At 48.2% G+C, this 13,730-nt stretch overlaps 1 pseudogene across 1 annotated transcript; it reads right to left on the reverse strand.

Annotated features, from left to right (window-relative positions):
* Nucleotides 1–12,830: 12,830 nt before the first annotated feature.
* LOC116564215 lies at nucleotides 12,831–13,059 on the reverse strand (annotated as a pseudogene). The gene has a single exon (XR_004274799.1). The product of XR_004274799.1 is annotated as an ATP synthase subunit ATP5MPL, mitochondrial pseudogene (transcript).
* Between the last annotated feature and the right edge of the window lie 671 nt (nucleotides 13,060–13,730).

The following is a 13,730-nucleotide window of genomic DNA, read 5'->3' on the forward strand; positions in this document are numbered from 1 at the left end:
AATTTTCAGTTTCCCTTGAACTTCGTTTTTCTGCTCTGATGCCAGCCTCTCAGCCACGCCACCGCCCTTTAGGGCTGAGATCAGAAGAGGAAAAGAAAGGAAAACCATAAAATCAGTTGGACATTTTTTAAAGATCAATGGCATCTCTTAGATAAATGGGTTTCAGGAGGAAAGAGAGTTAGGAGGCCATTACATTTCTTTAACTCTCCCTCACCCATCAGCACAAGCAAATTAAACAAGGAAAAAAAAAAAAAGGAAGCCAGCAGGGCAGACAGTTCTTAACACAAACCAAAGGTCTTTTCTGGCTGCTGTATCCCCTTTTCCTAAATGAAAAAGTCCCTCACTAACTCTTTCTTCATATTTTTCTTCACTTATTTTCATCTAATCACTTTAGGATATTAGAGCTGCTACTCCAAAGTGAGAAACTGCAATAAATGTGCCTAGGCCCACATTTACATACACTTTTTTTTAGGGGGGTTAGAGCCTATTATTATATTCACAGTGTAACTATTGCTGTTGAGGTGTGACTTTTCAGACACCATGAGTTCAACAGCATCCTCAAATAAGCATTTTTTTTTTCCAATTGAGACGAGATATGCAAGTTAACATATCATTTAATAATATGGCTTCATAGCCTGGCCTGGTGGCCACACCTATAATCCCAGCACGTTGGGAGGCCAAGGCAGGCAGATCACAAGGTTAGGAGTTCAAGACGAGCCTGACCAACATGGTGAAACCCCGTCTCTACTAAAAACGCAAAAAAAATGAGCCTGGCATGGTGGTGAGTGCCTGTAGTCCCAGCTGTTTGGGAGGCTGAGGCAGAAGAATTGCCTGAACCTGGGAGGTGGAGGTTGCAGTGAGCAAAGATCGTGCCACTGCACTCCAGCCTGGGCAACAGAGTGAGGCCCTTTCTCAAAATAATAATACGGCTTCGTGTTGTTGGCGTGGTCTCACACGCACACGCATACACACAAAACAGAAGGAAAACACTTTCCATATGGTCTTGCTCCCGAAAGGGTGATGATTCGGGCCAGGGGACACCCTGTGAGAACATGTGCTCTATGTAACCTCCATTTCAAGCCAGAGCCAAGACAGTGAAGACAGCTCCCGCAGTGTGCACACCTCCAGCAAGTGAATACAGCAGAAGCAGCAGGCCATGGTAGTGGAAGGTGGGGAAGAGAGAGAAAACCAAGCGGGCAAAATTATGTCATTTTTTAATTTTTCAAAATGAATGTTCTTTGGACTTACATTAGGGGCTAGAAATGAACATAAGTGTTCTTTCACCTCTGCAAGCCATTCTTGAAAGGATGTCATCCCACTGCTAATAAAAATACAATATGGGCCAGGCACAGTGGCTCATGCCTGTTAATCCCAGTGCTTTGAGAGGCCGAGGTGGGTGGATCACCTGAGATCAGGAGTTCGAGACCAGCCTGGCCAATATGGTGAACCCTGTCTCTACTAAAAATAGAAAAAAGTAGCTGGGCTTGGTAGCAAGCAACTGTAATCCCAGCTATTTGGGAGGCTGAGGCAGGAGAATCACTTGAACCAGGGAGATGGAGATTGCTGTGAGCCAACATCTCGCCATTGCACTCCAGCCTGGGCTACAAGAGTGAAACTCCGTCTCAAAATAAGAGAGAGAGAGAGAGAGAAAGAGAGAGAGAGAAGGCCACCCCCTAAGAAAAACTTAAAACCACCGATCTGTGGCCAGGTAGCAATATTAGGGTGGAAATCTAATACAAATATCATACTTGGGGACAAAAGTAAATTAACCAAATCCCTGGAGACTATCACATTACTAACAAAGGCAGTGAAAACACATTTTCTTAATAAAATATATGATCTAATTCAGCCAATGTAAGCATGGCTACATTTTCCTTTCTCTTACTTCTCTATCATTTTTTTAATTTATGTGACAGGTGTCTGAGGTGTGATGCTATACACTGTTTCTTCTACAGGGCTTGAACATACTTCCAGAATAAGTTTGATCTACAAAATCACACCTATATTAACACAAATAATCAACCACAAAACCTTAAGGATGTTGATAGCTTTGGCTTCTTGAAAAATTCCCCACATTTATGCAACTCTATCATCTACGTGGGGTAGTCTCAGGGGCGGTCTCCAAGAGCTGATCAAATCCTAAAGTATTTTTTCTCCTTTTAATCTGAAATTATTTCCGATTATGACAAGTCAAATTATCAACTGGTTTTCCCTGGATAAGACAACGCTATATTACAACCTTGACCCTGGCAAGGACTCTTTGGTTCTAATGCCTACACTGCCACCTCCTTGGCAGAAAGTGCCCGGAAGTATTGACTGTAAACAGAGAGGTAGAAACAAAGGGAACTTCAATAAAGGCACCATCTGCTGTCTAAAGTTGGAAAGCACCAACCAACAGGTTCTTCAGGTGGAGAGGTAGATTAGGGAAGATTCAAGAGGGCCTGAGTTGAGTTCCAGATCAGGACTGATCTTTAGCCTTCGGAAGAGTGGCTGGAGGGAGGAACCCCCAAAGGTGAGGTTTTCAAACTTGCCTGCACATGAGAATCACCTGGTGGGTTTTAAAAATTCTATTCTCCAGGCTGCGACCCAGGTCAGCCGAATCCACATCTCTGGGAGTGGGACACAGGCACCAGTATTTTAAAAAATTTTAAAACTCTCCAGACGTGCAGCCAAGTTTGAGATCCAATGCCCGCAAAAGCATTCCCAGCGACCTTTGAGCAACGTTTTGAGCGGCATAAGCAGCGTTAGGAAAGCAGCTGCCTTCGGGTGAAGGGAAACACACAAAGCAAATATACAAAGTTTCAAAAATCCTGTGTAACTAACTCCATCATGACAGCCAAGTACCTGTCTAGAGGCCAAACAGTGATGCAACTTGGAAAATCCCGGGAGAGAGAGAACGTGTGCTCCAAGTGAGGCGGGGGCTTTCGGGGATGATCTGCCTCACGTGGAGGATCGGGAGAGAGGCCGCACGCCTTTCTTTCCAGGGGATGGTCTGGCGGGGCACGCCGACGGCTTAGGAACGAGAGGATAGGTCCGGGACTGCTCCGCGTGGGTCTCTCCCAGCTGTCACTCGAGCCGGACGGTGCAGGCAGGGATGCGAAGGCAGAGAGCCCCTCTTCACGAAAGGGAGGTCCTGCAGACCCCGCTCCGAGGCGGGTTCCCCGGGGATCGCCCGCATCTGTTCTGCGCCTGCCCTCGGCGGGGCGCCGCGCGGCGCGGGAGTCCGTGTCGCACCTTCCCGCCCGAGGACCCGCGCGGCGCGGGACACGGAGGGCGGACGCGCAGGCTGAGCGCGGCACACCTGGCGGAGCCCGAACCCCTGGAGGTCCCGCCGCCCTGGGCGGCCCCTCGGCCCCGGAGCCCGGCTCCCGACGCACACCCGCCCCGCTGCGGCCCGGAGCTCACTCACCGCCGCCGCCGCCGCCTCCCGCGTCCAGCTCCCGCCGCAGCCAGCAGAGCCCTGCCGGAGTGCAGGGGCCGCGGCGCCGCCAGGAGGCCGAGCGAGCCCGCGCCCCGCCCCGCAGCCGCCGCCCGCCCTCCCGGGAGGAGGGGCAGCGGCCGGCCGGGGGCCTAGACCCGCCCGGGCTGCGGCGGGCCCGACCCTCCTTTCGATCCGCCCGCGGCCGGTCGGGACGAAGCTCCCCTAGCACCCCCGAACCCCCCGCCCTCCCCGGGCCGCGCTTACACCTCACCCTTTCCCAGAGCCGCTGGTCCTTCCACCTCCCCTCCGCCGTCACCGGGTACTTTCTTCTCGCAGCCTTGGCCTCTCCAAATTCCCGGACTCCAGGAAGCCCTCGCTATTTCGCACTCAGTTTACCCCTTTCCCTTCTGCTCAGCCTTTTTTCCCTCACTGTTAGAAACTTAAGGGATAGCGTTCTTCTACCACAGCAAACCCGCACCTGTTTATTGAGCACCTACTATGGCTGGACACTGGTGGGAGGTATAAGATTGTAATCCCACTTGTCCGGTAGGAGGAAGGTGAGGCGTCTCATAAGGTCACACAGCTGGTGGTAGTAGGGCTGGAATTCGAAGCCAGTTTTTAGGTCCTTGTTTAGACCCAGCCAGTGGTAAGCTGCAGCATGCCTCTCTAGCTGTGAGAACTTGGGGAAAGTGTTATAGTTCTAAACCCCAGTTTCCTCATCTGTAAAATGAAGAGCTGGATACTCGACCAAGCTACAAGGATTCCCTGAGAAAACAACCTGTACTTTTTTTTTTTTGGAGACGGAGTCTCCCTTTTGCACAGACTGGAGTGCAGTAGCGCGATCACTGCTCACTGCAGCCTCCGCCGCCCCCGTTCAAGCAATTCTCATGCCTCAGCCTCCCGAGTAGCTAGCATTACAGGCGTGCACCAACATGCCCGGCTAATTTTTGTGTTTTTAGTAGAGACAGGGTTTCACCACGTTAGTCAGTCTGGTCTCTAACTCCTGCTCTCATGTGACCCCCGACCCCCACCCCGCCTTGGCCTCCCAAAGTGCTGAGATTACGGGCATGAGCCACTTCGCCCGGCCCAAGCTGTACTTAATACGTATTTGCTGACATATTGAATGAAATAGACCCTTGAACATTTAATAATTCGAAACAACATATAAGGACTTCAAAAAGTATTAGGTTGGTGCAAAAGTAATTGCAGTTTCAATGGGAAAAACTGCAGTTACTTTTGCTCCAACCTAATAATGGTTTATTGCCAGGAAAGAAAAAAAAAATGCTACTTATCCCAAGCGGGCCGCATGGTCAAGGGAGTCTTTTGGAGGAAGCGGGATTGGGCTATTCTAGAGCTAGCGGATCTAGATACAATGAGTTGGAGAAAACAGCCAAGGTGGTAGGTGTATGAACAGCAACCAGAGGGTGGACCAGCTTTTCTGAGCAGAGGCTGCCTGGGGCAGTGTGCACATGCTAGAAAGGGGGATAAAGGCCGAGGCAGTGGATTACTTGAGCACAGAAATTTAAGATCAGCCTAAGCAACATAGGGAAGCCCTGTCTCTACAAAAAAAAAAAATAATAACAAAAATTAGGTAGGCATGGTGGCGTATGCCTGTAGTCCCAGCTACTCAGGAGGCTGAGGTGGGAGATCAATTGAGCCTGGGAGTTTGAGGCTGCAGCGAGCTGTGACTGCCCCACTGGACTCCAGCCTGAGTAACAGAATGAGACTTTATCTCAAAAGAAAGAAAGAAAAAGGGAAGGGAAAAGAAGAGGGAAGGGGGAAGGGCTCTTTCCTGGAACACTAGATGTCTTGGTGACCAGAGGGAGTGGAAATGGCAAAGACAAAGCTATGGTTTCCAGGCTAGGTGCCTTGGAGCGTCAGAAATAGGAACAATAGGGAAAGAGGCTGCTTTTCAGGAGAGCTGCTGAAGGTTCTGTGGAGCATGAAGTAATGGTGGAACTTCTCAGTGGAAATACCCCGGCACGCAGCTGGGGAATGGAGGGATGTCTCTGGGCAGCATCCATGTGGAGGGTGAGCGGAGAGGGAGAGCTGGACCAGGAGCCAGGAAGGGAGAGTGCAGTGCCTTCACTTAGGGTGGAGGAAGCCGAGGGCATCAACCAAGGGAGGAAGGGGAAGCTGAGAGCTATCAGGATGGAAGCCCAATGATGAGGGGCTCCTGGAGGAGGGTGTCACTAATCCACTTGTCACGTGGGCCCTTCCAAGGATCTGTAGAGAGTGTGCACTGAGGAAATATTTGTTAACTGTCAAAAAAGCATTTCCCCTCCCATACAGATATTTTACTGATGACAAAAATAAGGGGAGCCGTTGGAGACAAAGACAGAGGCGGAAGAGATTGGCTACCAGAGACACTGCTTTCGAGCCTCCTATTGTCAAGGCAAATTCTCAAGCCCCTCCAACATCAGCCTAAAGCAAACATTTCCAGGAAACACTTCTGAAAAGCACCTGTTTCTTTATTTTTATTTAAGTTACTCTGGCTCTCTTAATTGCGGTTTTGAGCCTGTAGAAAGATTTGGGGCGTAGCAGGGGGACCAATGGCAGCAGCAACTTGCCAAAGAGAAATTTCCAGGAGGATGAGTAGAAGAAAATCACCGCTTTTCTCCTCCAGATTTTCTTTGACTGAAATGGAGAAGCTATTCTGCTTGTGAAGAAAGATAGGACTGGGAAGAGCACCTGGGAAGAGGGCTTTTGCTCAGTCACTGGGAAACAGGCTGCCTTAATATGGGTTGCCCTGAAGGGGGAGCCTGTGATAAGACTTGCCTGCAGGTGGTGTATTTAGGGTGACCCCTCGAAGCAGGAGAGAAGGAGCTGGAAGAATGGGACAGGGAAGGAGGAAAGGCCAGTATAGGGTGTGTTAATGAGAGCGGTGCTATATGCAGGGGGGCCGATTCCCCTGCGACCTACTGGGAAGATGCTGAATGCCCCCCAGAATGGACAACCTGAAGCTCAGGGAGCGGGAGTATTTTTCCAAGTCTCCAGCAAAGACTGCTCCTGTGTCCCTTACCCCGACTTCTAGGCTACCCGCCTCCCATGCTGAGAGGGCTCCTTGGAACAAAAGTGCTCACTTGGGATGGAAAGGTGTCAGCACAAAGTTGGTCTGAGTTTACAGGGAGCTGTCCCAGCACCTACAGCTTCTGTGCCACCTGGCTGTTACAGTGCACAGGCTCCTCCAGGACCTGGTTCCTACATCATTCCACAGCCGGCAGCTTCTCCTGGCACTGTCCTTCCACTCCAAGCTGTTGCGTGGTGGAGCAACTCCACCAAGACACTGCTTCCCCATGAACAGCTCTCCCCAGAACCCCAGAGGTCAGATTTCCTGCAGGCTCCATGGGTGTGGCACCATAGAAACTTATTTGCCCTCCAGTGAGACCGGGCTGTGTCCTCTCCAATAAGATCTGGCTCTGAGCAAGGGGAATAAGGGAGACTAATTCCTTGGGTGCTCAGTCTCACTTTTGGGCTTTGCCCACTTCCCACATGAAATGAAGAATCTCAGGCTTCAACGGGTCACTTTTCAAAGTGTTCAGTCCTACAAGTGTTGCGGGAGGAGATTTCAAACATCAAACAATCATATTAAGTTTCTGTTTGAACTTCTAGAGCCCCTTGGGCAGGCAACCTTGCTAAGCCTATGGAAAAAGAATCAAATCCCTTGGCACGGTGTGGCAAGCCCGTCAAAACCTGGCCCAGACTGTCAAATGAGTCAATGAGAGGACTATGCCCCTAGCCCCCCATCCATACTCTGGGCCTGCTGTCAAAATTTCTTCCTCTAAAACACTCTTCCCTCTTGCTCTTTAAAGGTTTAGCTAAAGTTCCTCCTCCTCTAAGAAATCCTCCTCCATCCTCCCTTTCTGCCTTGTGGGGTGTTTTATCACAGCACCTATCTACTTATAATTCAGCCTTCCCACACACTGTGAGTTTCTTAACTGAAAGGAACGGGTCAGATTCCTCCCTGAGTCTCTAGCCACTAGCACATAGCAGGTGTTCAGTAAATGTTTGATGAATGAATGAATGAGCATGTGCTAGTCAGCGCGCGCACACATAGTCAGGAAATGCCACTGTAGAACAAGTTCTGAGATGAAGCTCACCTCTTGTGGCCAGGACAGAGACTGGCCCAGCCCATCTGAATTCCAATAAAACTTGCCCCGTGGCCTGGGACTAGTAACCTAATCTCTGTAGCCTGGGTACCTGGGCCTGCAAAGAGAGGTGATATTTCCATGCCCCATAGCAGAAGAGGTGAGACCTAACTAACAGACAACGGTCTGGCTGGGCACAGTGGCTCACACCTGTAATGCCGGCACTTTGGGAGGCTGAGGCGGACAGATCACCTGAGGTCAGGAGTTCAAGAACAGCCTGACCAACATGGTGAAACCCCATCTGTACTAAAAATACAAAATTAGCTGGTGTGGTGGCAGGCACCTGAATCCCAGACACTCAGAAGGCTTAGACAAGAGAATCACTTGAACCCAGGAGGCAGAGGTTGCAGTGAGCTGAGATCGCGCCACTGTTGTCCAGCCTGGGCAAGAAGAACAAAACTCCATCTTAAAAAAACAAAACAAAAAAAAACAGTAAATGGTCTTAAGAAGCCTTTGGAAAAATCATTGTGCATGTGGATAGAATGGAGGACGGGGATGAAACCCAGTGTACCATTGCACATCCTTATCCTGTGGGAGACAAGATCAACTGCTACTTTTTAAAAATTCTCGCTAAAGGTAGCCCACTCCATGATATAGGTGGAAACGTTGAAAGAGGAGTGAAGTTTCTCAGTAAGAGAAAATCATCAAATAGCTTGGGTTTGACTCCATGCTACTCCTCCAGGATTTGCCCTAAGAGGAACACAGATTCCTCCCACAGATATTTCAACAGGCAAGGTAAATGAAAAATCAGGAGAGAACCGATTGCAACATCAGAGAGATCCAGCACAGTCAAAAGAATTTTAGATACATTTTGTGGTCGGTTGGATCCAGGGTGGACCCCAGCCTGGCTTGAGTTTCTAGAAGCGTGGACTTCCTTTCTTGGAGACTGAAGAACTTTGTGTAGGAATGTCAAAGCTCTGCTGACCAGTGGAAGGAAGAATTATCCAGAAACTAGGCAAATTTACACTCATCGTCCCCTCAGCCATTCCCAAAACACCAACAAATACTAATTCAAAAAATATGCACATATTCAGTGTTATCATGAACGTGTCCCTGGCTATGTTGAAAGAACTCTAAAATCGAAAAGACCCGCTTGAACCACGCTTTGGGCAAAGTCAGGATCTGGGCAAAGTCCAATTCCAAGATTTAAAACAAAACCTTAGCCAAGTATGGTGGCTCACGCCTGTAGTCTCAACACTTTGGGAGGCTGAGGAAGGCACGTCACTTGAACTCAGGAGTTTAGGACCAGCCTGGGCAACATAGTGAAACCCTGCCTCTACAGAAAATATTTTAAAAGTAGTCACGCATGGTGGTTCACACGGGTAGTCCCAGCTACGCAGGAGGCTGAGATGGGAAGATGACCTGACCCATGAGCACGAGGCTACAATAAGCTAAGATTATGTCACTGCACTCCAGCCTGGGTGACAGAGCAAGATCCTGTCTCAGAAAAAGAGAAAGGAAAAAAAAAAAAAACCTTGAAACATTTCAAAAGTTTTGACTCTGGGTTGCATTTTATTTGTAGCAAATTAATCAACCATTCTTTGGTTTGAATGATTTGGCTAGAGATGATCTAAGCCATCTTGAGTGATATGTTCTCAGATTATATTCAGACCAGTTGGACAACAAATGAGACCATAGAAATGTTTTAAAATTCTGCATTTTTGTTCATTTCAGCCTGCCAGAGTCTTCTAGTAAGGGATTTCTCATTTCAGAACAAATTTTTCTTGGATATGTCTAAAGCAACAGCAGAAACTGGGACTCTTTGGTGGCTAGGGCTGAAATAATGTAAACTCAAATGTAGTCTTGCAGAAGTAGATACAATTTATTTTCATAGAACTTAAGTGTATGGGTTTTTTATTTTGTTTTGTTTTTTGAGACGAAGTTTTGCTCTGTTGCCAGGCTGGAGTGCAGTGATCTGATTTCAGCTCTCTGCAACCTCCGCCTTCAGGGTTCAAGCGATACTCCTGCCTCAGCTTCCTGAGTAGCTAGGACTACAGGTGTGTGCCTCCACGCCTGGCTAACTAACTTTTTGTATTTTAGTAGAGATGGGGTTTCACCATGTTGGCCAGGATGGTCTCAATCTCCTGACCTTGTGATCCACCCACCTCGGCCTCCCAAAATGCTGGGATTACAGGCATGCGCCACCGCACCTAGCCTAAGTGTAAGGTTTTTTGAGTTGGTCTGTGCAAGAGCAGATTGAAGTCAACAAACTGGTGACTCCTTCAACTTATAGCCCTACAGTCAAGGTAACAGTGATTACAGGAGGAAACTTGGATTTCTTGGGCATTTTGAAGAATTTCATATTCAACATTTAAATTTCAGAACAAGCCTGAGCGACATGGCAAAACCCCGTCTCTACAAAAAATACAAAAATTAGCCCAGCTTGCGGTGTACACCTGTGGTCCTGGCTACCCAGGAGGCTGAAGTGGGAGGACTGCTTGAGCCCAGGAGGCACAGGTTGCAGTGGGCCGTGATCACACTACTGAACTCCAGCCTCGGCGACAGAACTGAGACCCCATCTCAAAAATAAATTAATTAATTAAAAAAATGAAAATTAATTTCAGAACAACCCCTCAGGTACAGGTTCTTATCCTCAGTTTATGGCTAAAGAAAATGGATAAACTTATTTATTATTGATAAATAAATAGAGAAGCGGAGACTGAGGCCTGGCTGTGTCAGAACCAGAGCTTTGCTACAGAGACGCAGGACCTCAAACAGAAAGGCATCTAAGGGATCATTATCCCAAGCCTTGCTTCCCTCATTTCAGACCAAAGTTGGCTTTCTCCTTGACAGCTCCTGCCGGAAGCTAAGGGACATCAGAGCCTCTGGCAGCCACAAGGAGTTTTCAGATGAGTGATTTTCCTTTGAGTCTCCAACTGTGTGCTTAAGTCTTGCAACCAGCAAGTGGAGGTGACTGTCTTTTCCAAGCCCTGCCCTGTACCTGTGGAATGAGCAATGACCTGTCCCCTCCTGCCTGATACCTCAGTCTCCTTCAACACAAGTTCCCTTCCATGAAATTCAAGGACATGGAGATTGGCATCCACATGCCTTTCCCTTGTCAAAAGGACTCTGCAGTTTGTGTCAATATGAGGAAGATGACTTTTCAAATATGGGTATCTGTTTGGAAAAAGGGAAAAGTGAGAGAGACCGCCGCGGTTTGTGTGACTCAACCATAGTAAGCTCTGCTTGCCAGAGGTGCCAGGATGGAACTGAGCTGGGGCCACAGGGGCCAGCAAAGCCCAGGGGAAAAGCCTCACATTGAGGAGGCTCTAGATTCACTCCAGATCTCTTAGGGCCAATGCTTCCTTTTCTCTGAGGCCTCCAATCCACTGCGTCTCTGAAATATCAGGAATTAGGCTGACCATCTTTAAATCAAACATTAGAAAAGCACTGGAGGCTGGACGTGGAGGCTCACACCTGTAATCCCAGCACTTTGGGAGGCTGAGGCAGGAGATTCATTTGAGCCCAGGAGTTCAAGATCAGCCTGGGGAACAAAGCGAGACCCTGTCTCTACAAAAAAACTTAAAATTAACCAAGAATGGTGGTGCATGCCTTTAGTCCCAGCTACTCAGAAGACTGAAATGGGAGGATCCCTTGAGCCAGGAATTCAAGGCTGCAGTGAGCCAAAATCATGCCACTGCCCTCCAGCCTGGGTGACAAAGCGGGACCCTCCCGTCTCTAAAAAAAACAAAAACAAAACTAAAAAGAAAGGCACTGGGTGTTTGGACGAAAGGCTAGATGCTCAAAAATGTCTGAGTAGGCAACACAGAAAAATTTGTACGTAGCTCAATGAAGCAGGATAGAGCCTACCTTGAACCATTTGCAGGGGACAGGGGAATGATAAGGGAAAAATTAGGCATCATTATTGCCAGTGCAGGGTGTACACATCATGAGAATATTTCAGTGCTATCTTAATAGGAACAGAATAATTTTTAGTAATATTCAAACATATACCCTTAATGTAATTTTTTTTTCTTTTTGTGAGACAATGTCTCACTCTGTCACCCAGGCTGGAGTACAGTGGCATGATCTTGGCTCACTGCAACGTCCACCTCCCGGCTTCAAGCAATTCTCCTGTCTCAGCCTCCCGAGTAGCTGGGACTACAGGCGCCCACCACCATGTCCGGCTAATTTTTGTATTTTTAGTAGAGGTGGGGTTTCACCATATTGGTCAGGCTGGTCTCAAACTTCTGACTTCAGGTGATCCGCCCACCTTGGCTTCCCAAAGTGCTGGGATTACAGGTGTGAGCCACTGTGCCTGGCCGGTTTTCCTTCTTTTTTGGAGACAAAGTCTCACTCTGTCACCCAGGCTGGGGGTGCACCGGCACGATCTCTGCTCACTGCAACCTCAGCCTCCTGAGTTCAAGCAATTGTTCTGCCTCAGCCTCCCACATAGCTGGGATTACAGGTACGCAAAACCATGCCCAGGTAATTTTTGTATTTTTAGTAGAGACAGGTTTTCACCACGTTGGCCAGGCTGGTCTCCAACTCCTGACCTCACGTGATCCACTCACCTTGGCCTCCTAAAGTGCTGGGATTACAAGGTGTGAGCCACCGTGCCTGACCTACACATGTCTCTTTTATGCAGGCCTGCATTATGTTTTTTGTAGGGCCTGTGCACTTCTGACTTGTGGATCTCTTTCTTCATTTAAAAAGAAAAATGTGATTTTATTTTTTAAAAATTTTTGGAAGAGACCGGGTGTCATTATGTTACCCAGGTAGGTCTTAAACTTCCGGCCTCATGCAATTCTCCTGCCTTGGCCTCCCAAAATTCTGGGATTACAGGCATGAGCCACCAAACCTCGCCCCCGAAATTGTATTTTATGAATGCATTGATACATAGAAATATATGTTAATATTACATGTTAAGACATTTTCATCCACCTAAAAGTTTATTCTTTTTCTTCTGATTCTGAAAGAAAATGAACTTTTCTGTGGGTCCTGGAAGTGTGGTGCGCCCAGGCGCTGTGCGTGCTGCGCCTGTGTGGCGAGCACGTCGTGCTAACATAACCTGGTTTCCGCCTACACTCAGTACCTGGGGGACGTTAAAAAATAGCTTTGTTTGGGGCTTCATTCAAGGCCAATTAAATCAAAGTCTCTAGGGGTGCGGCCTAGGCATTCTATTTTTGGCATTTTTTTTTTTTTTTGAGCATCTCACAGATCTATTCATGCCATGAAGTAAACGGTACTCATACAAGTGTACAGTGGTGGTCCACGTGGCCCATCTAACACGGCTTGCTCAAATTTACAGGCAGACCGACGTTTTCTTTCACAGGTACTCCAAGTAAGCTGGTTAATGATGATCACGAGCAGACGCTGCAGCTTTCGCAGCCTTATTTCTTTTATCGGCGGCATGGAGTTTATAAACGATGAAGCCCATCAGCCCCATTCCTACCCAAATCTCCTGGTAAACTTGGGTATAGTAGGATTTCAAGGGAAGCCACATATTTTTAATAAAATTTTGAAGCATCTTGGCGCAGGAAAGACAGCTCAGGGCTTTGGCATTTCTTAACGTTCTCCCAGGTGACTGTAACGGGCAGCCAGAATTGTGCTCCTGGCTCTAATAGAATTTTCCTCACAGGACCTTAAGCTTCCCAGCGGCAAACGCTCTTGTTTTGTTTTTCTTTTTAGATTATCCTTTGAGGCTGGAGATGGGCCACTGTTCTACAGATCCATATTCTAAGCACAGGACCAGACTGTGTTTTCTTTTTATCAGAGAAAATCCACCTGTTTATATCACAGCTGGGCAATGTTTTCGAAATGTTAACCACAAAATCCCGCACCTTCTGCACTTCTTGCCCCACCTCTCCTTTCCAAGCCTCTGCTCTTGCAAGCTGCCTGGAGGGGGAGCAAGACAGGGCGGAAGGCGGAGAGAAAGCAGTTGTAGATCATTTCCAAAGCCTCCGGGCTTGGAGGTCTCCAGCCCCAGACAAAAGTTTGGGCAATGTGAGGCTCACCTGTGAGATTTGATCTGAGGGACTAGAAGCTCTTATTCCAGACTAGGGGGAGAGAAGGCTATGGAGGTGGTGGGGCAAGGCGATGCTGAAGAAGCCATTAAAACAGAAAAAGGAAAAAAATCGGGTTTCCCCGCACGCAGGCACCGGGGCCTCAACCAGCCTTCCTTACCTGGCGAGGCCTTCCCTTCCCTTCAGTGAGCCCAT

This window comes from Sapajus apella, unplaced genomic scaffold (assembly GCF_009761245.1).
Source record: "Sapajus apella isolate SASKATOON/1434 unplaced genomic scaffold, GSC_monkey_1.0 scaffold37, whole genome shotgun sequence".
In the NCBI taxonomy this organism is placed as follows: Eukaryota; Metazoa; Chordata; class Mammalia; order Primates; family Cebidae; genus Sapajus; species Sapajus apella.